The following is a 24,964-nucleotide window of genomic DNA, read 5'->3' as shown; positions in this document are numbered from 1 at the left end:
CAATCACATGTTTATAAGCCCAATTTTTTTTAATTCGATATTCAAATATTACAAATGAACTTCAGGGATGGGGAGGGAAAATATACAACTTTACAATGTATATGATCTCTATTGACTAAAAGGGTGGTCCTAAAAACCTTGGTATTGGTCTTTAGCTACTAAAATTGTTATTTTCGGTTTATTTGTTGAGATATATCAATACAAAGGCAGTGTTCTGGTTGTGTGTCCTCTGAAGATTTTGCACCATGTCAAGAAGCTAGGGAGATAGATATGTGTGAGCCAAAGGTCCCTCATCACTGCTCCTCATCAGAACTTCTCAGAGCTGGCTCTGCATCAGAATCACCTGTTGGATTGGTTAGGGTGCTTTTGGCTGCAAGTAACAGGATATTTGGCCAAAATTACTTTCAAAAATACAGGTTTAATTTTTCCCACACAACAAGATGTCTGAAGGTAAGCGCGTCCAGGGTTTGTTCGGTCCCCAGTGATATCAGGCTCTAGGTCACTTTCTATGAGCCAATCTTGCCTTTTTCTTCATGGGTGAATGATGGCTGCTAGAGTTCCAAGAAACATAGTGCCCCTCCACAGCTCCATTTCCACACACACACACACACACACACACAATTTAAAGGCACAAAGAGGAGAGGGTTCTCTTGCTTCCCTGTCTTTTTATTAGGAGTCTTACCCAGTGGCCTCCAATAGCCTTGCTCACAAACTTCATTGGACAGAGTGAATTACGCTCAGCTCTGAACCACCAGCCGGCAGAGAGGAATGGTGTTAGAGAGATTGATTTAGCCCAGTTGTGATTTACCCCTTGGGGTGGAGGAGGGCCCCACCGGCATGCCTGAGCAGTGGTTTTAGGTAGTTAGTAAGTCCTGTCTGCCACACTTGGGGGGTTCAGTCTCTGGAGATTCTGATTGTAGTAGGCCTAGAAATAATATTTTAAACTTTCAATTAAATGCTTTTTTCCTAGGTGAGGAGAGAGATTACAAAGGAGAAAAGCAAGTACTGGGTCCTTTCTTACCTAGGGATAATTTCCTTTCATTCATATCTCATTATACAGTGTTTTACTTTACGTGTCTGTATCAGTTAACCAAACAGCAGAGCAGTTGTTTTTCTCTGATAACTTGGTCCCATGTGGTTGGCACGCTAACACTTTCAGATGAGGTCGTTCTTGTTCAGGAAAACATTCTCAGTCGTTTCAGTACTTATTTATCAAGGACATTTTAAGCCCTACTCTTCACTTGATCTGAATTCGTCACGGCTGGGCAGTGCTCCTTTTGGAAAAATGAGCCTTAGATCAGAGTTGGTTAGCAGGACCCAGGAACTGGAAGGTTTCTGTATGTTCTATATAGAAGTACTGCGTGAGACTGAGAACCCCCCCTTTCAACACGTGAATGGATAAACCCCGAAGGTAGGTGATGTTTATCATTGTAATCATTATAGAAGGCTTCATGAACAGTCCTGGAGATGCTCCTTCAAATGTACGAATACAGCACATATTGTACTCCAACAATATATGTAAATTCTCAATAAGAACATCCCAGTAAATGTTGGACAGTCCATATCACAGACAACAAACAACAGGAATAATCAGCCTTTATCCATGTAATGATCTTTTAGCAGTAATTCAGTCGATAGCAGTAAGCCTTTGGACATTTGCAAATCATAGTTCTTTTATTTCCTCTGAAATATTACTGAAAGCACTTTTTTTTTTTTAAGGAAGATCAGCCCTGAGCTAACATCTGCCTCCAGTCCTCCTCTTTTTGCTGAGGAAGGCTGGCCCTGAGCTAACATCCATGCCCATCTTCCTCTACTTTATATGTGGGACGCCTGCCACAGCATGGCTTGACAAGTGGCATGTCGGTCCGCACCTGGGATCCGAACTGGGGAACTTTAGGCCACCGAAGTGGAACGTGTGAACTTAACCACTGTGCCACCAGGCCAGCCCGCAGAAAGCACCTTTAAACATTTAGATTAATAAGATAACCTGAAAAAGAGAAGGCTGATTTAACAAACATCTCCTCTATGTGAAAGCGTGTTTACAAAAGGGTTTTAATTGTGCTTCACTTGCCAGAAGGAGCAGGGCAAGTGATAGGCTCCTTCAGCTCCACCTTTTCTCTGTCCCATTTGTTGGGTTTCAGGAAAAGGTTTCATTTGGTGAAAGATTTTTGGCTTAAGAAATATTTGAAAACTGCTGTAGAAGATTCTAGGCAGTTCTCCATTTTCTTAACCACAAAAACAAAAATGACCTTAAATTGTAGCGGGTGGGATTAAGTTACCTAAAGTCAAATGACGAGATTCTATCTCTGAAAAATAGTGTTACCAAGGAAAGCTGTATTCCTTTTCTCTAAAGCTTTAAGAATTGCATAAATTTTTTCAATGTATTTTAAATTGCGTAAGAAAGTCTTCTTGTAAAAATCCTAACAGTACAGAAATATAGAGAATGAAAATGAAATTTCAACCTCTTCAATTCCATTTTCCACCCCAAAGGCAACTACTATTAACAGACCTTTTTTCTCTATTTACATCCATACTCATATACAGAACTGCTCATCTTCTTGATGTGCAGTTTTCTCTCAGGTTTGGAGGAAAGACTAAGGAAACTGTTCAGGTCCACAGCTCTATGATTTTGGTGGCATATATCCATAATACTGGAAAGCAAAGCTCAAATTGAGCCAAGATTGTTTCTAAGTGTTTGGGTCAGTCCTGTAGGAAATTCTGTATATTAAGAATGCTAGAGAGTCAGCAGCCGTTGGCGTGTGTATGCAGGTGACACCTGACCTACTGACCTACATGCAAGTGGACAGGCAGATGGTCTTAGCAGCCACGTCCCTGGGCTCAGGTCAAACCTCCTTCTTCTATTGAAATCTGTATTTGAGTCACAGAATTTGATTAAATTCATGTTATTTACTGAATTTATGAAATCTATAAAATTTCACCATTTGACGCAGGATAGGTTTTTTTTCCTAATATAGTGTACAGGTTGTGATATCAGTCTGAATAAGGCACTACCTTGATGGAGAAGCAGAAAAAAACTTGTTTCTGTGTATAGGCGCTTTTATCTAAAATATCTTCCGAGTTCTCAGTGTAATTTTCTGATAAACAAAAATCTCTCAAAGCCTCTCAGCTTAACTGGATTTTTTTAAAAGAAAACCTCCTTAATTCTTAGAATCTTAAGACATGGTTAAGTGGCAAGGTGTCAGCCAGTTAACTATTAATTGAGAATATGTAAATAATATTTGTCATGAGAATAGGACAAAAGTTCTTGTTCCATTCATTTTGTCACCAATGTTGTACAACCATTTAGGTTAGTACAATTTTTTATTCATAATAAACTCTATTAACATTTCTAACAATGGGAAAGAGTAAAGCTGAACATAATACAAGGTAGAAAATAAAAATATTTGTATTTGCTTGTAGAAGATGTTTTCAAACTTCTTGTGGAATGTGTTTTCAAACTTAGAATTAACTATGAGTATATATGAGTGGGATTTTAAATAAAATATTATAGCAAAAATGTAAAAATATAATATAGTGATTTGGTAGCGATGCATGAAGTCAATGATACAGATTAAAGAACCAACTCATTTCACAAGTTTTTACACGGTTTTACTGTGAGGCTTGGCTGACATTGGCTATTAGTTGAAAAAGTTACTTAGCTTCTCTAGGCAGTAGTTTTCTCATTTGAATGTTAAAGAGATTAGACTAGGATATTTCTAAAGACCTTTCCAACTTTTTTTATTCCATTACCCTGTGATTCTTAATTTCTTGGAAACCACCTAGTTTCTCTGAATTTCCCCACTTTTTCATTTTTCCATCCCAGATACTCAGCATCTCAGATGCTTAACAGCTCTTAAAACTTCCCTGGGACTGAGGACTTCAAAAGTCTTCCGTGAACACAATGAAAAAATAATTAAGGTCCATTAACTAGAGTATTTTATTTAACCAACATTGTTTAAAGAAAGAGCATTTCACTTAAATTTATTTTTTGGATAACTGACACCTATTTTATTGAATACCAGATTTTTGCTTATTTTAACATTCTCTTTAAAGAAAATCTCTAAATTGTATTATATATTTTAATGCCTTTAATAACAGAAAATATCTCCACATCATTTTCTTTTCTTTTCTTTTCTTTTTCTTGGAGATGTAGAATCACCTTTCTAAACATCTCTTATAATACTGGGGATCTTTCAGGGCAGTTCAGGTATGAAGGTTCTTATGAAGGATGCATTTGGTGGCAAGTGACAGGAACCCAGCTCGAACTGGTGAGGAATTAATTGGCTCACCTAACTGAAAGGAGCTGCTTCTAGGTGTACCAACAATATGAGTATTAATCTGGAGCTCTCTCTCTCTCTCTCTCTTTGCATATTCAGAATCTGCTTTGCTCTATGATCATTCTTTGGAAGGCTTTTCTTATATGTCACAAAGATTGTCAACAGCAAGTCTGGGCTTAGCAACTCTAAAAGAAAGCAAGCTCTTTCCCAGTGATTCCAGGAAACACCATAAAGCTGACTCTCATTAGCCAGGTATGAGTCACTTGCTCATGCCTAGAACAGTCAGTGTGACCAGGGAAGGAGCTCCTCATTGTCTAGGCCTGTCCCCCTCTCTGGAACATTGGTGCAGTAGGGGGTTGGGGAGGTGAGGATGACGTGAGCCTCACATGAACCATGGATGGAGACTAGGGGAGCTGTGGATTCCACAAGAGAAAATTAGTGTGCTGTTGCCAAAAAAGGAGGGGAAGAGACACTTGGCAGGACAAAACTGTAAATACTCCTGTGGAAAAGACATTTATCCCCACGTTTTGTACACCTAGATTGCTCTTTTCCATCTCTTTCACTGTCAGCTGTCACTCGTGCTGTTGTCAGTTTGCTTCTTTACAATCTCTTCATTCGTTTGTTTTAATTTATAACGTCTTATCTTCTGAGGGTTTGGAAACCAGATGAGCAGAGTCATTAGAGTTGTTTTCAAAATAAGAGTTAATGGGCTCTGAATGAGGACTGGAGAGCCTCTCTCTGAGTAAGGGGTATAAACTTTCTACTTTTTAATGGATTTCATCACATTTCTTTTGGCCCTTCAAAAGTCATTTCTGGGGGCCAGCCCTGTGGCCAAGTGGTTAAGTTCACACGCTCTGCTTCGGCGGCCCAGGGTTTCGCTGGTTCAGATCCTGGGTGCAGACATGGCACCGCTCATCAGGCCACGCTGAGGCAGCGTCCCACATGCTGCAACTAGAAGGACCCACAACTAAAATATACAACTGTATACTGGGGGGAATCTGGGGAGTTAAAAAGCAGAAAAAAAAAAAAAGATTGGCAACAGTTGGTAGCTCAGGTGCCAGTCTTTAAAAAAAAGTCATTTCTGCATATTTTCTGATTTCTTTGCCAAAACTGCTTTCTTAATAGGTGATATACTATTGTAATTTTAAGATCCAATGACTATGAACAGTAAATGCCATGAACACAGTTGCTTTAAGTAAAAGTTACATTTTTGTGATTTTTCTAAATTTAAGTGGGTTTCTGACGATAGCTTACGTGTTCTTTTGGAAATGAAAACAGCAGAGAATAAACAAAGCTGAGCAGCTGTAAGTTGCTTTACTGGACTTACTAAAAGACTGGCATTTTATTTTACCTTTCCTCTTTGTAATACTGCTCTGATTGCAGATAAGTAGTTTAGCATTCATGGTGGAGTTTAGGGGAGAATAGGGAAATTTTTTTGAAACACAAAACTATGTATTTCCACAAATATCATATACTGTGCAACACACCAAGTTTTGATCATTTATGTTAAAAAGGACCAGAATAACATTAATAAAATAAATTCTCAAAGGCTTCATTTTAGTTAATAGTTTATCTCTACTAGAAATAATCAGTTGTACTTGTTGGCTGTTTAAAAATACTCTTCGTAAGTAGCATAATTGGCTGATTTTGAGAATTTGGTGGAGGTAGTTCTAGTGGCGCTGCCCAAGAGTTTCTATGTAATTCTACTAAAGAAAAAGGTGAAGAAATGACAGTGGTGAGTGTTACATCCACCTAATCAAGAAGCTGGCCTTGACAGAAAGAAGTAAAAAATATGGTCAAAGAAAATCAATGGGCTTAAGTAATAAATTCTTCAAGGTTAATAGGAAAAGCAGAAGGATTCTTAGAGATTTATGATAATTAGAGAGAAGGAATATGAGTGGCTTATAACCAACACTGTTGGATGCTTATCGTGTGCATGGTTGGAACTACTCGTCTCCATTTTGTAGATAAGGAATTAGTTAGAAAGAGGCTAAGCGATTTGGTATATGATGGAGCTGAACTTCAGACCCAGGTTTGTCCAACTCCAGAGCCAGCAGACCTGGTCACTTACTCTGAGATGAAGGGTCATTCTCTACAGAGGGTAAAGGCCAAGCCCCATGGTTTTGGACGTGATATTCCAAATCTCTACCCTCCTCCCCCGTTACTCTCAGCCTCCTCCTACATGCAAAGTGGGAGCAGCAAAGTTTCCCTCACACCCCACTGGCTTTCATGCTTCTATGCCCTTAAGACAAGGGTTTTCTGAGCCCAACATTTTCCTGTCAAAATGCTGTTCTTTCTCATTATGAGTCTAAATTTTGGAGTAAGTTTTTTAATTCAAAAAATTATATATACATATATATAATATGTCATCATATATGCATATGTTTATTATACATAATAAAAATCAAGCTGAAGGTTCTTTGAGATGCCTTTCTGGCTAACACTGTGTTTTGTAAGGAAGAAAAATGGTGGTGGTGATGGTGGTCGTGGTGGAAAGGATATAATTTTCTTTGAAATTTTAAATTCAAACATCTTGGCACTTTGTTAAACAGAAAATGATTCCTTGAGGCAGGAGTCCTGTCTAATTAATCTTTGTCTTTATGGCCTAGCATAGTGCCTGGCACATATTAGGCACTTAAATATGTGTTGAATTAGATTTTCCCTTATCTTACATAATTTTTCCTTTGGTCCTACCTAGGTTTGTAGTTTGTACCTCTACTATAATATTCATCATACATGTTGCATTAGGAATAACTTTGGTTACTAGTAAAAAGAAAACTTGACTAATAGTGGTTTAAACCATTACCTCAAAGCTTGGCAGCCCAAGACTGATGCAGCAACTCAAGGATGTCATCAGGGAACCCACTCCACTTCTGTACTCTCTTTGGTATAAGGCTTTTTATTCTCTTGGTGGAAAGAGGGCTGCTGTCCCCCAGGTAGTGTATCTACATCCAAGGAAGGAGAAAGGGAAATGTTAGAGGTGAAAAGTAAACAGTATGATTCTCAAAAGTCCTTCCCTTATTATTTGGGAATGAAAGCCCTTCCCAGGGACTCCCACTTATGTCTCATTACATAGAGCTGGGACACATGGCTACCTCTAGCTGCAAACATGGCTAAGAATTGGATTATGTGGCTTTTCAGCCTCTATAGCCTGGGCAGCCAGGGGAGAAAAGGTTGAAGTGGGTGTTTACGAAGCCAACCTTGTAGGTCTGCCCTACAAGTTTTTAGTTACTTGGTATAAGTTTATGTTTCCTGGCATACCATAAGCCTATGGAAAACAAAGAATGTGTTTTGGCAATCTTTGAGTTACCCATAATAACCAGCAGGAGACTACCATAGCACTTATAGTGTCTAAGACATTGTGGCTACTCAATCAATGTTGTATTTTTTTACTTTAATTCAGAAGTAAGAGCCAGGCAGGAATTAGTGACTCTGGTTTCTCTGAAAATGATGGAGTCCATAGATTTCTCTTTGGTGACTCATTTCCTCTATCAACATTGGAAAATTACCTGGAGCTTTCCTGCTTCATCAAGTTGGCCCATTACAGAGGACAATTTAACAGTAATATTGCCTGGAATGTGTAAAGTATAACTCAAAAAACAGGATGGGAGAGAAATCATGAACATATGATGGTCAACAAGGGCTTTTTTAAGAGAGATAAAAAGGTAGATAAGCAATAGGATAATATATTGTAATCAAAGAAAAGATTAGCAATTGAAAGTTAAGAATAATCTAAAATATCTTAGCCATTCAGAGTTCTAAGGGGAAAAATAAGTACAATTCATTCCTTTAAATGGCTCAAATTGCTGTCTGATTCATTTATTTAAATCCCAAATTGCTATTCTATATCTATACTGTTTCTCCTTCAGAACAGATCTTGTTCCTTTTCCCTCTATCATCTTACTCTTAATTATCAATCATGGAGAATGAAGATAAGACAATTGAACATGAAGATTTGGCACCATCCACAGAGATGAATAACATAGCCTCTACGGATCAAGAAACCCAGGTAAATCTGTGATCAAGTGTAGACCGTCTCAACCATTTCCTTAAGGAAGGGACTTCCAAATCTATGATAGCAACGTGTCCTCTTCGTTCTCTGTCACTCAGTTAACAATTCTCCCATTCTTAATCCCCAAGCTTGTACAGTAGGTGTGACTACCAATTTTCCCAGTCATTTTAGCAGCTAGCCCTACATAAAACTGCAGAAATAGAGAGCCTGTGAAATGCTTTGTGTTCGCAGCCTAAACCCTAGAATGCTTCTGGTTTCTTCCCTCTCTGTTTTTATTGCTTAAATTTAAGTAGATGAATGAATGTGAATTGTTTTTCATCACAGATAGTTATTTTTTTTCTGAACCACTTTGATATATTTACCAACTATTGCTTTGAATCATATCTTAAATAGGCTAATTTTTAAACAGTATTGCAAATGTAATGACATTGTATGTGACTCAGGCATTTATAATGCTACAATAGTGACTCAGTGGTAAACACCCCTAAGAGAGTTCTTGTTCCAAGCAGTAGCTGATTAGCTAGAAATGAAGCTGTATATTTCCCCTATGAACTGTTACCCTTAATTCTAATAATGGAAATTTTATTCGTGATGTGGTGGCTCAGTGAGTATAAAAATGGACAGCAAATGTACAGTTTTAAGTATTTTTTTAATTGCTTTAAACACAGGAGGAGACAGTTATGAACCTCAAAGGTACAGAGGGAAATGAACCAACAGAAGGAAGTAACCTATTGAGTAGCAGTGAAAAAAGGCTGCAGGAAACACCAACTGAATCAACTCATTTGCAAAGACTGAGACAAACATTTGCTTGCCTCCACATGGTTTACTGGATAGAGTGATAACAAATGGTATGTAAATGGTACGGGTGAATTCAGAAAGATGGTAAAAGATGAAGTTGTCATATAATGAAAGATTTCAAATAATATGGTTTAAAGGACAAAAAGAAGTTTATTTCTCTCACACATAAAAACTACTAGGTGGGGTCAGCCAGGTGGTGTACTGGTTAAGTTCACATGCTCCCTTTCAGCAGCCCAGGGTTTCACCATTCGGATCGTGGGTGCAGACGTAGCACCCCTCATCCAGCCATGCTGAGGCAGCGTCCCACACAGCAGAACTAGAAAGATCTTCAACTAGGATATACAACTACGTACTGGGGCTTTGAGGAGGAAAAAAACAAGAAAAAAGAGGAAGATTGGCAACAGATGGTAGCTCAGGGCCAATCTTTCTCACCAAAAAAAGGATACCTTAAAACCATATTTAAAAAAAAAAGAGGGGTCGGCCCCATGGCCGAGAGGTTAAGTTGGCAAGCCCCACTTTGGTGGCCCAGGGTTTCACCAGTTCAGATCCTGGGTGCAGACATGGCACCACTCATCAAGCCACACTGAGCGGCGTCCCACATGCCACAATTAGAAGGACCTACAACTAAAAATACACAACTATGTACCAGGAGGCTTTGGGGAGAAAAAGGAAAAATAAAATCTTAAAGAAAAAAAGGGGAGAGTAGAAACGGGTGGGCTTCCCTTCTGAAAAGAAAAAAAAAAGTTACTGGGTGAACAATTCACAATGGTATGTGTCTTTATTCCACACAGTCACTAGGGGCCCAGGCTGAAAAGCTCCACCATCTTCAACATGGAGGGCTTCCAAGAGCACTGTGGTCACCACCATTCCAGCTGTCAGAAAGAGGAAAAGAGCAGAGATCAAGGACCTTTTCCTCTTCTGCGTCAGAGTAATCTCACAGGATTATGTTAGACCTCCAATGAGAAAAGTGATTGAGAAATCAGTTGTAAACAGAAAAGCATTACATAAATGTTGGTTGTTATTACTGTTAAGTAATGCAACTAAGGTTTAAGCCAACACAGCTACACTTCCAAATGTCACATCATTTTATAAGGAAGAATCCTCGTTTGCAATTCAATTTATTCCCATAGAGCTGCTATTACTTAAAACATTTGGGAGGAGTGACGTCAGCAATATGGCTGAGTGAGCTAGTCCCTTCCTCGCTCTCCCTTTTGAGTTATAACTAAATGGACACTTACTGACCAACAGAGGAAACCCACACAGCACAACAGGATGCCTGAGAGACACACGCAGCTATAAATCTGAGGGTGGGTGGACTGGCCCCCCAGGAAGTGATGGAGACAGGTGAGCACACCCTGTTCTCCCCGCTAACCCTGTGCATGCAACACGAACACTCCAACCTGGTGCAAGCACCTGGAAAGTGGGAACACGCAGCAGGGCAACCATAAGAGGAGGCGGCGGTAACCCTTAGCCTGCACTCGTGGTTGATCTCCCAGTGGAGAGAGGGAGCCCACCACACCCCTGTGCGGTAAAGGAGCAGCCATAGCCCAGGTCCCAGCAGGGAAGCCCTGACCACCAAGCTCAGCAGCCCCACGGACTGCAGATCGTAAACAGGGACCTCAGCAGATTTCCAAGCTGGGGCAAATACTTCGCAGGTGTGCATGAATGCTCACAGTGCAGCTGTGCTCCCAAAGAGGTAACCAGTCCAGGCAACTGTGGGAATAGGTGTGGCAGCTTTGAACCCACATGCACTTACTTTCCTGGTGGGGAGGGGGAGCCCACCATGCCCCAGGGCTGTCAAGGAGCAGCCATAGCTCAGGTCTCTGCCTGGAAGCCCTGCCCACCAAGCTCAGTAGCACCACGGACTGTGGATCATAAGGGACCTCAGCAGATTTTTGTGCTGGGACAAACACTTCCAGGCACACATGAGTGCTCCCAAAGAGGGAACATGTCCCAGGCAGCTGTGGGAATAGGTGAGGTAGCTTTGAGCCCACTGGTGATCACTTTCCGGTGGAGAGGGGGAGCTCAGAGTGCCCCTGAGGCACCAAAGAGTGGCCCTAGCCTAGTGAGGAAGCCCCGCCTGACAAGGACAGTCCACACAAGTGCCTGAATGCATCCCAGGCTGGGGCAAGCACCCATAATACCCCCACAGCTTCCAGCAGATGGGGTACGGCCAGAAACACTACTCCTGCTCCCCGCTAGCGGTAACAGGGGGAATCTGCATCCTAAGAATACCACAAATGCCACAACAAAAGATTAGTTCATCAAACACCATGAGAAACTGCAGCAACAATTCAGACCAGGAGGAAAATGACAATTCTCCAGAAACCAACATGGAAGATACAGAAATATACAAGCTAAATGACCGAGAATTCAAAATAGCCATCATAAGGAAACTCAACGATTTACAAGAAAACACAGAAAGACAGTTCAAGGAGCCCAGCAACAAAATGGATCTCTTCACCAAAGAGATTAAAACTATAAAAAAAATCAAGCAGAAATTCTGGATATGAAAAACACAAATAATAATCTAGAATCATTAAGAAATAGAATTGATCTTATGGAGGAAAGAATTAGTCTTCTTGAGGATAAAAATGTAAAAATTCTACAGGTGGAGGAGGAGACAGAACTAAGATTTTTTCAAAATGAAGGAATTCTTCAAGAAATATCTGACTCAATTAGGAAAAGCAACATAAGGATTATAGGTATCCCAGAGGGAGAAGGGAGGGAGAAAGAAGCAGAGAGCTTATTCAAAGAAATAATTGCTGAGAACTTCCCAAACATGGGGATGGTTTCAGATTTACAGATAAATGAAGTTAATCGTATGCGCAACTTTATCAATGTGAAAAGACCCTCTCCAAGGCATATAATAGTAAAAACGGCAAAAGTTTGGGATAAACAAAGAATATTAGGAGCAGCAAGGTACAAGAAGATAACCTACAGAGGAAGCCCCGTCAGGCTTTCAGCAGATTTCTCAGCAGAAACCTCACAGGCTAGGAGAGAATGGAATAATATATTCAAAATACTGAAAGACAAAAACTTTCAGCCAAGAATACTCTATCCAGCAAAACTTTTCCTCAGATACAATAGAGAAGTGAAAGCTTTCCTGGATGAACAAAAGCTGAGGGAGTTCACTGCCACCAGACCTCCCCTACAAGAAATAATTAAAGATGCCCTCACACTGGCAACAAAAAGGCAAAGGTCTACAAAGCTCTGAGCAAGAAGGTAAATAGACAGACATGATCAGAAACCTGCAGCTCTCTACCAGAATAGGAAGGTAAAGACTCAATTACAACTTAAAAGAGAAAGGGAAAGAAAGCATCAGAAGCAATGATAAACACTTCAACTTAGCCACAAACTCAGGAAATTAAAAACAGAACATTGTGTAACAGCAATTACCCAGAAGGGGAGAGGAAATGGAAGGAACTTGCTTAGGTTAATGGCGATAAGAGGCTATGAGAAAATGGACTGTCTCATCTCCAATATCTTTCATACAATCCTCACGGTAACCACTAAACAAAAAAATCAGAGCAAAACCACAATTCACAAAGAGAGAGAACTGAGAAATCCCTCTTGGAAAACCAACAAAATGAAATGGCAGTCAGAAATGGAAAGGAAGAGAAACAGTGGAATCATAGAACAACTAGAAAACGAGATAAAATGGCAGCATTAAGCCCTCATATAACAATAATCTCTCTAAATGTAAATAGACTGAACTCTCCAATCAAAAGACATAGAGTAGCTGGATGGATTAAAAAACAAGACCCAACAATATGCTGCCTCCAGGAAACGCACCTCAGCTACAAAGACAAACATAGGCTTAGAGTGAAGGGATGGAAGACAATACTTCAAGCTAATGGCCAACAAAAGAAAGCAGGGGTTGCCATACTTTTTATCAGACAAGGCAGACTTCAAGTTAAAAAAGACAATGAGAGACAAGGAGGGGCAGTATTTAACGATAAAAGGGAAATTCCATCGAGAGGACATAACACTTATTAATATATATGCACCTAGCACAGGGTCACCAAAGTACATAAAGCGATTATTAACAGACCTACAGGGAGAAATTAAGAGCAACACAATCACAGTAGGGGACCGCAGCACCACACTTACTTCAAGGGACAGATCATCCAGACAGAAATTCAACAAGGAAATTGCAGATTTAAATGAAACACTTGACCAGATGGAGTTAATGGACATATATAGAGCATTCCATCCAAAAACAGCGGAATATACGTTCTTCTCAAGTGCCCATGGAACATTCTCAAAGATAGACCATATGTTGGATAGCAAGGCAGCCTCAATAAATTCAAGAAGATTGAAATCATCCCAACCATCTTTTCTGACCACAATGCTAGGAAGCTAGAAATCAACCACAAGAACAAAACTGGGAAAGTCGGAAATATGTGGACATGCTATTGAACAACCATTGGATCATTGAAGAAATCAAAGAGGAAATTAAAAAATAACTGGAGACAAATGAAAATGAAAATACAACATACCAATTCTTATGGGATGCAGCAAAAGCAGTCATGAGAGGGAAATTCATAGCAACACAGGCCCACTTCAACAAGCAAGAAAAATCTCAAATAAGTAATCTTAACATACAGCTAACAGAGCTAGAAAAAGAAGAACAGATAAAGCCCAAAGTCGGCAGAAGGAGGGAAATAATAAACATCAAAGCAGAAATAAATGAAATATAGACTAAAAAAGCAGTAAAAAGGATTGATGAATCTAACAGCTGGTTCTTTGAGCAGATAAACAAAATTGACAGAACCTTAGCCAGACTCAACAAGAAAAAAAGAGAGAAGGCTCAAATAAATAAAATTAGAAATGAAAGAGAAATTACAACAGATACGGCAGAAATACAAAGGATTATAAGAGACTATTGTGAAAAACTGTATGCCCACAAATTTGATAACCTAGAAGAAATGGATGGATTCCTATACTCATATAACCTCCCAAAACTGAATCAATAAGAAACAGAATCTGAACAGACCAATCACAAGTACAGAGCTTGAAAGAGTAATCATAAACTTCCCAAAAAACAAAAGTCCAAGACCAGATGGCTTCTCTGGAGAATTGTACCAAACATTCAAAGAAGATTTAGTACCTATTCTCCTCAAACTATTCTGAAAAATTGAAGAAGAGGGAACATTTCCTAACACATTCTGTGAGGCCAACATTACCCTGATACCAAAACCAGACAAAGACAACACGAAGAAGGAAAACTACATGCCAATATCACTGATGAACTTAGATGCAAAAATCCTCAACAAAATATTGGCAAACTGAATACAGCAATACATTAAAAGAATCATACACCATGATCAAGTGGGATTCATTCCAGGGATGCAGGGATGCTTCAACATCCATGAATCAATCAGTGTGATACACCACATTAACAAAATGAGGAATAAAAATCACATGATCATCTCAATAGATGCAGAGAAAGCATTTCACAAGAGCCAACATCCATTTATGATAAAAACTCTCAATAAAATGGGTATTAAAGGAAATTACCTCAACATAATAAAGGCCATATATGACAAACCCACAGCCAACATCATACTCAATGGGGAAAAACTGAAAGACATTCCTCTGAGAACAGGAACGAGACAATGGTGCCCACTCTCACCACTCTTATTCCACATATTACTGGAGGTTTTGGCCAGAGCAGTTAGGCAAGAAAAAGAAAAGGAATCCAAATTGGAAAGGAAGAAGTGAAACTTTCACTATTTGTAGATGATGTGATTCTATATATAGAAAACCCTAAAGAATCCACCAGAAAACTCCTAGAAATAATCAACAACTACAGCAAAGTTGCAGGGTACAAAATCAATTTTAAAAAATCAGTTGCATTCCTATACGCTAACAATGAACTAGCAGGAAAAGAAATCAAGAATACAATCCCATTTACAGCTGCAAGAAAAAGAATAAAATACCTAGAAATAAACTTAACCAAGTAGGTGAAAGATGTGTACACTGAAAACTATAAGTCATTACTGAAAGAAATTGAGGAAGATGTAAAGAAATGGAAAGATTTTCCATGCACATGGGTTGGAAGAAGAAACATAGTCAAAATGTCCATACTACCTAAAGCAATCTACAGATTCAGTGGAATCCCAATCAGAATCCCAATGACATTCTTCACAAAAATAGAACAAAGAATTCAAAAATTTATATGAAACAACAAAAGACCCCAAATAGCCAAAGCAATCCTGAGAAAAAAGAACAAAGCTGGAGGTATCACAACCCTGACTTTAAAACATACTACAAAGCTACAGTAATCAAAACAGCGTGGTAGTGGCACCAAAACAAACAGATCAATGGATCAAAATTGAAAGCCCAGAAATAAAACCACACATCTATGGACAGTTAATCTTTGACAAAGGAGCAAAGAATGGAGAAAGGAAAGTCTCTTCAATAAATGGTGTTGGGAAAACTGGACAGCTACATGCAAGAGAATGAAAGTAGACCATTATCTTTCACCACACACAAAAATTAACTCCAAATGGATTAAAGATTTGAATGTAAGAACTGAAACCGTAAAACCCCTACAAGAAAAAACAGGCAGTACACTCTTTGACTTTGGTCTTAGCCACATCTTTTTGAATACCGTGTCTACTCGGGTAAGGGGAACAAAAGAAAAAGGTAACAAATGGGACTACATCAGACTAAAAAGCTTCTACAAAGCAAAGGAAACCATCAACAAAATGAAAAGACAACCCACCAACTAGGAGAAAATATTTGCAAATCATTTATCAAACAAGGGGTTGATATCCAAAGTACATAAAGAACTCACACACCTCAACAAAAACAAACAACCCGATCAAAAAGTGGGCAGAGGATATGAACAGACATTTTCAAAGGTAGATATACAGATGGCCAACAGGCACGTGAAAAGACGCTCAACATCACTAATTGTTAGGGAAATACAAATCAAAACTACAATGAGATATCTCCTTACACCAGTCAGAATGGCTGTAATTGCCAAGACCAAAAACAACAAATGTTGGACAGGATGTAGAGAAAAGGGAACCCTCATCCACTGCTGGCGGGAATGCAAACTGGTGCAGCCACTATGCAAGACAGTATGGAGATTCCTCAAAAAACTAAAAATAGAACTACCATGTGACCCAGCTATGCCACTACTGGGTATCTACCCAAACAACTTGAAATCAACAATCCAAAGTAACATATGCACCCCTGTGTTCATTGCAGCGCTATGCACAATAGCCAAACATGGAAACAATCCAAGTGCCCAACGACCAATGACTGGATAAAGAAGATGTGGTACATATATACAATGGAATACTACTAAGCCATAAAAAGACAAAATCTTCCCATTTGCAACAACATGGATGGACCTGCAGGGTATTATTTGCTAAGCGAAATAAGCCAGACTAAGAAAGACAAACACCATATGATTTCACTTATATGCAGAACATAAACAAACACACGGACAAAGAAAATAGTTCAGTGGTTACCAGGGGAAGGGGGCTGGAGGGTGGGCACGAGATGAAGGGAAGCACTTATGTGGTGACAGACAAGAAATAATGTACAACTGAAATTTCACAATGATGCAAACTATTATGAATCTCAATTTTAAAAAAACAAAATATTTGGAAGATTTTTCCTTGAGAATTTATCTCAGCACAATTTTGGATATTGTTAGAGTTGGGGTATATTTGTCTTTTAGGAATGGATTTGGTCTTTGGAGGCAGCCAAACATTAAGCTGATATCAATTTGATTAATAAATGGATGTTCAGATTCAGTAATGCTGTTTTTTGTTCAAAAAAGAAGTGTGTGAATGTACCTGTGTGTGTATGTACGCTCTGAAGCTCACGAAATGAAAATGAAAGACATTTTACCATTCTCAACTGGAACAATGGTATGTTATACTTTAGACTCTGAATATGTTTTTACTGAAATTAGTTAATTTTCTAAACTAGCATGAGAAAAAAATCTCAAACTTTATTTAAAACACATGGAGAAAACCAGGTTCCAAAATGTACACTAGTTCATAAGGCAACAGATAATTTAATACCTTTTCTGTCCTTTTTATTATTTTTTTAAACTTTTACCCTTCAAATTATGGCACATTTCTAGTTAAAACATTTACAGGAAAACTGATACAGATTGACATAGGAAAGGTGTAAATGAACGATGTGGTCTGGAGACTCACTGTTTTGAGTTCTGTAATCGTTGTCCATCAGCTGCCTGAGAAGTGGACTCACGTGTGTGAGCGCCTCTTCTCTTGTTTTCTGTACTTCTGTTCCTGAGGCTCACAAGAGGGCTTTCTCCTGTACTCCTTCCTGTGCCCATTTAGAATACATAAGTATTTGTCTTAAGAAGTCAATCTTACATGTGAAAAAATGATTTTCCAAAATCATAAATGAGAAGTAAATTATTAACTAAATTAAAGATGATTTAGAGAAACCTTATACACATATATTTACTGTGTATTTAGAACTGAATTTTGAGTATGGGAGAGGAAAGGAAAATTAGAGATTTTTTTTAAAAGTGGTCTTGAAGTAGAAAACTACCTTGCTGAATTTAGTATAAAATCAGGTTCATGCTGTGATACAGTAAAATTTAGTAGCTGGTAATTCCTACTTTCCCATTATACCTTCAATACTGTATAGAAATTTCAGCCCCTATAGCCAACTGGAAAATACTGAAGGCCTTAAGTTATTTATTTCATTATAACATCATCATAAGCCTAGAAAATCAGGAAGAATTCTGTGAGGATGTAAAAACTGGGGCATTAGATTCAGTCTCTAGCAGTATGGTAGACAAGATTCAGTGAACAATTCTCTCACTTATGCCAAGATGAAAACAGTATTTTAAGTCTTTTTAAATGTACCTTTTTTCTGTGAAGAAAACAGGAAGTCATTGGACACCAAAACCAAACTGAGCAGAGGAGATAAATATGCACTCAAGCTGGCCTTCACCCTGGAGGCTTCTGCAAAACACCTGTGAGCTTGAGAGTCATTCTGAGGCCCTGAGAGCATAGGGGGCTGCGCTGGAGCTGGTCCAGGTGGGCAGAAGTCTCAGGAGCATTCATCCTCCCTCACCCACACAAAGCTGGAGCCCAGCGTGGCAGCTGCAGATGGGGCCTGCACCCACACCTATCTCAACTATGGTGCTGGCTGGGGGAGAGGAGCGTCCCACTAAAAATGTGTAACTCCATGCTGATCTGTGCTCCAAATTCACATAAAAAACACAAGCTGAAAATATATCTAAAAGTGATCCCAGATTGGAAGCTTCTAAGCACATGGTAGAAGCAAATGCAGATCCGATCCAGGAAAACTCACATTCAACCTAAGGTTCCAACAATCCCCAAAGGTAAAGTTCCAAGGAAGAGGTCACTGTCACAACAAATTTTAAAAGATCACAACATGCACAAGGAAACAGAGATTTCAAAAATTTGCATTATCAGAAAATAGAATAGAAAATATTTTTGGTATCTGTAAAGAAATTAAAGAGGAGATAGCAAATATAAGTACAAAACAAGGAACTATTTTTAAAAAATAAACATTTTGCTAACGACCAAGTCGAATTTCTAGAAATGAAAGATATAGTACAGTAATTGAAATGTAAAACTCAGTGGATAGATGAAGCAGTGGGTTAAGTGACAAGAGAATTGGTGAACTAGTAAGAGATCTGAAGAGATTATCTAGAATGCAGTTCACACAAAGATGGAAAATGTGAAAATGAGGGATAGCAACATGGAGAAGAGTATGACGGTCTGATCTTAGTTCCAGAAAAAGAGAATAGAGAATGGAGAAGAGGAAATATTTGAAGAAATGAAGACTGAGAATTTTCCAGAATTAGTGAAAAACTTAAATCCCAAGCAAACCGAAAGGAAGTCATACCTAAATACATCAAACTGAAATTGCAGAAAACCAAAGAAAAGGAAAAAATCTTAAAAACAGCCAAAGAAAAAGAATTCCCTAAAAAAGCAGAAATTAGACGTAAAAGCAGCAATGAAAGCCAGAAAGCCAAAGAGTAATATTTTCAAGGACCTGAGAGAAAGTAACTCTCAACCTAGAATTGTATATGCAGAAAAACTCTGTCTTAAGAATGAAAATGAAGATAATTTCAGACAAAACTAAGACTTTACTACCAACAGAGCCTTATGAGAAACATAACATGCTTTGCTACAGAGAGTTTCTGTACCATCAATTAGCTCTTATGCGATGGTAAATAGGGAATTGTGTGAGTGCCAGATGGAATTTGCATTTTTGTACATAATTTTTCCTGTCACCTTAGTATTTTTCATCATCAAGCAATAGCAAGTGAATACAAAGTGAATTGAAAACAAAAATCAGATAGATGTTTTCTTACAATTAAAGATAAAGCCTTATCAACTTGAGGACCTTTTAAAAAGCTGAAATCTCTGTGAAAGTGCGTTCTTTTTGGGCAGTTAGTTGCTGGTTTAGGGGCTTCAAAGACTTTTGAAACTTCCCACAATGTTAAGCTATCTAATGAAACCACACGTGGATGAAGAAGCTGACAGTACAGGTGAAGAAGCTGCCAACACTTTTCCCTCAGTTAAAAACAAACAAACCTTTGTTTGATGAATAAGCTACAATCTGCATAAGATTTTGATGGAGCTGCTCTCTATTTAAAGCAAATGCCCTCAAGATTCTACATCTCGGGAAAAAGGAAGTGTGGTTCCAGGGTTTAAGTCTGCAAAGAAGAGACTGACTTTAGATGCGATGTCAGTAGAGATTTAACTGTGCTGATACTGTATTAGAATTGTTACTGTTTTTTAGTGCTTTGGTCACAAGTTTTGAGTTTTGAGTTTTGGGTCGTCTGCTCCAACTCTGTTTTTCCCATAAGTCTTTTTGTTTTCAGTGTCTGATTTTGTAGAACACAAGGTTTTTGAAACAGGGAAACATATTTTGCATTCTAACAGAAATGCCTCTACTAAAGCAAATACTTCAGGTAACCAGATGATTGTCCCAGAGGAAAGGTTTGAGGTGCCACAATGAATGATGTCCCCCCCAAAAAGGTAAGTATCTGAGTAATTCTAAACAAACGTCAACATAGAAGAGAAACAATGATAATGTTTAATTCAAGGCAGAGCTAAAATAGGGGAGTGTGGTTGTTCAAGTATTCTCATGCTCCTGTGAAGAGGTTAAAGATAGTGATTGTTTCTCTTTTTATTAACTACTGATATATTTATAGTAAAATTAAAAAGAATAATAAGGGAATGGTAAAAAGAAAAAAGTTCAAGGTAGTAGTTGTAGCAGTGTGGAAGGCGATGGGGGATGGGATTAAGAGGAACACAGAGGTGCCTTCAAGGCACTGGTAGTATCCTATTTCTTCAGATGGTTGGTAATTACCCAGTTGTTCATATCACTGGTGTTCTTCAAAACTTACACATGGTTGTAAATATTTGTATGTGTATTCAGTATTTATTTTTAAAAACTTTTAGATTATATCAAAACCGACATATGACAACTTATTGATAGAAGTTTTCCTGGTTTATTTCAGTTACCATCCTTGTTCTTCTGTGGGCTGTAGTGTGGTCAATTACTGGCAGTGAATGTCTTCCTGGAGGAAACCTATTTGGAATTATAATCCTGTTCTATTGTGCCATCTTTGGAGGGAAACTTTTGGGGCTCATTAAGTTACCTACATTGCCTCCACTGCCTCCTCTTCTTGGTAAGTACCAAACACTTCCTGTGTCCTTCAGAGTAAATCATATTTTTAAAATAGTAGTTTGGGAAATAAAGGAATAAACTATTTCTGTATTTGCTGTGCTGGCCCTTAAAGCTGATTGTTAAATTGTGATGAGTTTTATGAGCCAGTTGGTAAACAGCAATTTGAAAATTAAATTATATATACTTACAATTAAATAACTTGCATTAAACACAAGAGCAATACTCAAAACCAATCACTTCTTAATTATTTTACTACATTTTCCTCTTATCTCTCCTCTTGAGATTATGGAAATACTATATCACGGTGTGTCACTGCCCATCTGTTCCCAGCTCCACGTTCAATGACGTCAGGTTGGTAGGTTAACATCAGCCCTGGTAGAAGTATCTGTAATACAGAAATCAGCAAATGCTGCAGCCCAGGGCTTAATATGTTGTCAGTCACTCACATCATTGACAAACGAGTGAAGTTCCAACATGTATTACAAAACTATTCTTCCAGAGGCCATGAGAACTGTGCAGATACGACACGTAAAAATTAGTCTTAAAACTAGGTATTATATCTTTAATGTTTCTTTTAAAAATTCCATATTACAAAATTTCAGTGTACTACTTTCAGTATACCACAAAAGACATTTTGTGTCCCTTTCTCACAGATTTATAAATCATTAAGTTTTATTTAAAAACCATGTACCTTTTACACATGCATATTTGCACACATCTCCTTTTTTTATTTCAAAAGATTGGCCCTCGGCTAACATCTGTTGCCAATCTTCTTTTTTTTTTTTCTTCTTCTCCTCAAGGCCCCCCAGTACATAGTTGTATATTCCAGTTGTCGGTTCTTCCAGTTCCTCTATGTGGGACACCACCTCAGCATGGCCTGATGAGCGGTGCTAGGTCAGTGCACAGGATGCGAACCAGTGAGACCCTGGGCTGCCAAAGCAGAGTGCATGAACTTAACCACTCAGCCACAGGGCCAGACCCCCCCACACACACACATTTCCTAAGTAAAAATTTTTTTCTATTAGTGAGGACCTCAGGATTGGTTAACATAGACCAAAATTATTTTCTTGTGAATTTGTGGTGAGCAATTGAAACTAAATGTAAAAAGAAGTAGAATTATTTACATCTTACTCTACACTGTTTCTCAATATATTTTTCAATTTAGGTAAAATTCAAGTTATTTCACTTAATTCATATTGTTTATCATGGGTGCTTTTTGTTAAAGTTTTTAATTGAATTATTATGACAATGGGTTGTTTCTAGGCCAGCCCGGTGGTGTAGTGGTTGAGTTCCGTGCACTCTGCTTCAGTGGCCCAGGTTCGTGGGTTCCGGTCCTGGCTGTGGACTACACCCTTGTCAGCTATGCTGTGGTGGCGTCCCACATACAAAATAGGGGAAGCTTGGCACAGATGTTAGCTCAGGGCAAATCTTCCTCACCAAAAAACAAAAGGGGGGCTGTTTCTAAATATGCCTGTGTGCTATGATAAAGGGTTGGCAAACCATCTCTTCTTGTAAATAAGATCTTATTGGAACACACTCATGCTCATTCATTTACATATTGTCTGTGGCTGCTTTTATACTACAGTGGCAGGGCTGAGAACTTATAACAGACACCATGTGGCCCACAAAGCCTGCAGTGTTTCTTGTATGGCCCTTTACAGAAAATGTTTACTAACCCCTGCATCTAAGTCAGAGCTTCTCACACTTTATTATCCAGAGAATGACCTTGGATCTTGTTAAAATGCAGACTCTAATTCAGTAGGTCTGGGGTGAGGCCTGAGATTCTGCCTTTCTAATAAGCTCAAAGACCACACTTTCCACAGAAAAATCATAAGTTTTCAAACCTGGCTGCACGTAGGAATCATCTGGGAAATTTTTTAAAAAGCTGATGCCTGGGACCCACCCCAGAGATTCTGAACTAATTGAATGGAGTAGCCCTGGGTATCAGAATTTTTAAAAGCTCCCCAGGTGATTCTAATATGCAACCTAAGTTGAGGACTACTGTTCTAGACGCCATGAAAAGGCCCTTTACACCTCATCCTTCTCTTTTCCACTCCATGCCTGTTATTGCAACAATCAAAATACACATGTTGCAAAATGATAAATCCTTGGGCTTTGTGATTACATGAAATCTCCTGAGGTCACTGAAATCATTCTTAAAAGTCACGTACGTAATGTGTCTTACCATCCCTTTCTATAGTGGTACGCTTGTGACAGAAGTTTACTGGCTCTTAGCGTATTAGGGCCAGTATCTAAAACTGAAACATTATCTGAATCCATAAAGAAGACTTGTTAAGACAGACATGTGTGGTGATCTCCTATTCCATATTTTTAAAAATTCATTGAAATAATTGCCAGAGATGGAGGATGAAGGAGCATTTTTTATTCCAAAAATGAATGTGAAAACAACTTTCCTAGGACACTGTTTCCTTTGCTGATGGTCTGGGTTGCTGGAAATTTTTTTCAATAATGATTTGCTTCAAAATAACTTGAGAGTAGATGAAATAAGATTGGCCATGTATTGATAATTTTTGCATGTTTTAAAAAATTTCCGTAATAGAAATTAAGGAGGAAAGAAGAATACTCCTTATCAAAGAAGGTATTCTTTTCTCCACACCCAAGGGAAAGGCCCCCCCCAGGGGCTCAGAGGCCAGAGGGGGCGCCTTCCTAATCACAGTCAGGTGGCCACATCAACGGAGGCCATCGGCAAACAGAACTGTCTCAGGGAAATTGTTTGTACATTCATCTCAGAAATGAAAAATGCTCCTTCATCCCCTCCAAAACTCCAAAAGAAACTCCTACATATTTGTGAGTTCTTATTAGACTATTATTCCTTTTGATTTCAGGTAGTTGTATGCTATAATCAATTTAGGGCTGGTTTAGATTCACATTTTAAGTTTCAGTAAAGAACTGTTGACAAATTAATGAAATGTAAGGTTAGTGCAGCATTTTTGGCTGGTAATTCATTAATATCTATAAAAATGATATACACTGTACCCTGGAGCCTAACATTTCCACTGCTAAGAATTATCCTATGGATATACTTGCACAAACCTACAAATATGTAAGCTCTATGTGGACAAGGCCCATGTTGGTGTAGCTCGCCTCTGCATTACCAGGGTAGAGTAAGGGTCTGGCATGCAGTTAATAAATACTGTGCTCATTTCAGCACTGTTTGTAATGAAAAGTCTGGAAAGTTCCTTCAAGTCCCTTACTTAGTCCAAAAATTATGGTACTTCCACACAACGAGAAACTATTCCAACTATTAAAAAAAACAAGGCAAATATATATGTGCATCATTGGGAATATGTCCACGATATATTGTTAAGTGGAAAAGAAACAGATTATACAATGGTATTTAAACATGCTCTCATTTGTGTCCAGTGCAAAAGAGCACACGTACACACACACAGAGAAGCATGCTTTAATAGGTAGAGAAACTTTCTGGAAGGGCACAGAAAACTCTGGACAGTGGAAACCTTTGGGGAATGAAGCTGGAAAGTTGCACTTGGGGTAGGACATGTACTGGTCACTTTACATTGTCTGTCATGGTTTAATTTTATCATGAGCAAATATATTATTATTCTTTTAAAAACAGCTATTGTAGGCTGGTTCTTACTTTCAAAAATTCTAGAAAGATCATGACTGCAGAATTCATAACTTCTTCTAGATTAAATGGCAGCAATGAGAAATGCCTGGAAGAGATGCTTCCTTGCCTAATGGTGTCTGGAACAAGTCACAAAAAGCTATACTTGTAATTCATCTCTATTCTCATAAGCTTACATATAAAACAACCCAAAGTTAGTAAATTTATTTAGTCCTTTGAAGTGTGGTCCATATAAGGACGTGGTAAGAAAAGAGTCCTGCTGGAGAAGAACAGAGTGTGGACGGCTTGCAGTCTCTGAGGAGAAATCCTTCCCCTATCTGGGCATGTGGTATCAGGGAGGGCAGGATTCTCTGACAAACTACCCGGCTTCCTCAGGCACACTCAACTACTTGCAGTTCCCAGAATGTGTCACACTTTCCCTTCATACCTTGGAAGAAACTGTTATTTCTCCCAGAAACTTCTCAACTTCTCCAGCCCCTTCTTCATTCCCCTTCCCCTTCTTTGGCCCCTGCTGACTCACCCTTCCTTGTCTCAGCTTGTATAAGGCCTCCTCATGCTTCCATAAAATTGAGGTTGCCCCCATAGACTGAA

The 24,964-nt window shown here is 38.7% G+C and overlaps 1 pseudogene; it reads left to right on the top strand.

The window, feature by feature from the left end:
* Positions 1–24,964, top strand: part of LOC139043313 (sodium/hydrogen exchanger 9B2-like) — a 52,073-nt pseudogene that overhangs the window by 1,938 nt on the left and 25,171 nt on the right.

Source organism: Equus asinus, unplaced genomic scaffold (assembly GCF_041296235.1).
Source record: "Equus asinus isolate D_3611 breed Donkey unplaced genomic scaffold, EquAss-T2T_v2 contig_2, whole genome shotgun sequence".
NCBI classification, from domain to species: Eukaryota; Metazoa; Chordata; class Mammalia; order Perissodactyla; family Equidae; genus Equus; species Equus asinus.
Note: the sequence above shows the minus strand (reverse complement) of the source record. Positions and strands in the feature narration are given on the sequence as shown.